Below are 2,405 nucleotides of genomic sequence, written 5' to 3'. Positions count from 1 at the left end.
CGAATGTGGCATTTTTCTGATACCTGAAAGAGGGGCTGTTTTTTCCAGTTCTTAATAATTGGTCTGTTTGTTAGAGGGCAGGTTGAAGTACTGGATGCTGGAGGGCACCTTCCTCACCCTCTAGGCAGAAAGCTGTATTGTGCCCATAAGCAGCCCTCACACCAATCCACTAAGAACTTCCTGACCTTGGCCTCTACCAGCTGCCACACCTGGGGCCCCGCTCCAGGTTTTCCAGGCCTTCTGCCCTTATTAAAATCAGAGCTGGAAAGGACGAGTGGTAAGGGTGTCATGGAGTCCAACTCGACCTGATCAAGAATTACCTTTACTCTACTCAGCAAAACTGAGTATAAGCCTTCAGGGTAAAAAATGGTCATTCAGTGAAATAGGGGACTTTCAAGCATTCCTGAGGAAAAGACCAGAGCTGAATAGAAAATTTGACTTTAAAATACAAGACTCAAGTGAAACAGGGAAGAGGTAAACAGTAAAGAGAAATCATAAGGGAACTTATTAAGGCTGAACTGTTTACATTCCTGCAGGGAAAGATGATACTTGCAACTCATGAATCCTTTGTAAGTATTATGGTAGTGGGAGGGGAAAAAATTCTATGTATGTATAGATAGATAGAGGGCATAGGGTGAGTTGAAGATGAAGGGGTGATGTCTAGAAAATAAATTTAAGGGGTGAGAGGATTATACTGGGAGGAGAAAGGGAGAAGTAGAATGGGGTAAATTATGTCACATGAAACGGACAAGAAAAGGCTTTTATATCATAGGATTTGGCTTAAGGAGGGAACAACATACACAATGGGGTATGAAAATCTATCTTACCCTACAGGAAAATAAGGTGGGAAGGGGACGAGGGCAGGGGGTTGATAGAGGGGAGCCGATTGAGGGAGGGGATAAAACAAACACGAGGAGGTACAGGGTTAAAAGACAAAATAGAATAAATGGCGGTAGGATAGGATTCACAACAGGACTACTATGGAAGTGTTTTGCATGACTACACATCTATAACCTGTATCGAGATGCTTGCCTTTTCAATGAGGGTGGGTGCGGAGGGAGGAAGGGAGAAAATTTGTAACTCAAAAGTTTTAAAAAAACATGTTAAAAAAATTTTTTAAATTTAAAAAAGAAGACAGAAAAGCAAACAAAAAAAAAAGAATTACCTTTACTCGATAGACAGCAAGCATTTAGTAAACACATGAGACACACGTTGGGGATGCAAAGAAAGGAACACGCCCCGCCTCGGCTTTCTGCAAATGGAGAGGTGCGGGACCACACAGGACGTGGCTTGTCCACGGTTGTGCCCCTTGCCCCAGCCTCAGCCTTGGGCCAGCCGCGCTCCGGCCCGAGCGCCGGGGCGGGTTCAGGGCGAGTTCGGGGCCGGGCGGTTGGCTGGCCCTCGTGGCCGCCCTCTCACCTGGGGAGCGGGGAGCCGCAGCTGAGCCTGGCCGGCCAGCCCCGGGGCCCTGCGGCAGTCCGGGGCAGGAGGAGGGGCTGGTGGGCGCTAGCATCCGCACGTCCCGCAGTCTGACGCTTCACCTTCCCTTTTTATAATTGTTTTCATAGCAACCTAACTCGTGCTTTAAAGTGATCCCCTCCTTTTTACAGGTAAGCAAATTGAGGCTCTCGGGCTCTATCTCTTCTGGTTTTTTAAGTAGTTTCATTTAAGTGCGGTGCCCTGAAATGTAGCCTGGCAGGGAAAAAGTCCTCGGTTGATTAATAAAGGATCCGCCTCAGCTCTACAACCTTCCTGACTCTGGGGGGCCAGGGGAGCACCCTGTGTCTGGCAGGAGGTCTGGGAGAAAGGAGTCCCTCTCTCCATCACCCCAACAGAGACCAGAATCCTCTTAGCTCGGCCTCAGCCAGCTCCCTTGGCACACCAGGGAGAGGAGGGTGGAAATCCCTACCCCGGAAAAAAAACAAAAAACAAAAAACAAAACACTTTTTGTACCGTATTTTCACATTTCCGGCTGCTCTGGTTGTGCCTTTTAATTTTTTTTCATCAGACTAAAGATTGGATAGGATGAATAGTTGGAAGAGGTATTATTTGCCCAAGGCCACCCAACTTCTAGGGAACTTCTTTTCCTTACCTCTGCCCTGCCCCCATACCCCCACTTTGAAAATGGTTTCCTTCCTTCCCTCCATCTGACTAATTCAGTTAAAGATTCGTGGACTCCAGTGAGATGACCGGGTCGTAGCATCTCCAGTAGACCTTCCCTCCTTTACTGTGACCCCAATAATCAGAAACTCCTTTTGGACACCCAGTATTTTAACGGTGCTCTAGCTGATTACAGTGGTCCAAGACTGTAGAAACTTCATGCTGTGGGGAAAATCTATCTGTCTGTCTATCTATCTATCTATCTATCTATCTATCTATCTATCTATCTATCTATCTATCTATCT

This window comes from Vombatus ursinus, unplaced genomic scaffold (assembly GCF_900497805.2).
Source record: "Vombatus ursinus unplaced genomic scaffold, bare-nosed wombat genome assembly UNPS02008996.1, whole genome shotgun sequence".
Taxonomy (NCBI): domain Eukaryota; kingdom Metazoa; phylum Chordata; class Mammalia; order Diprotodontia; family Vombatidae; genus Vombatus; species Vombatus ursinus.
This window is presented reverse-complemented; position numbering follows the sequence as displayed.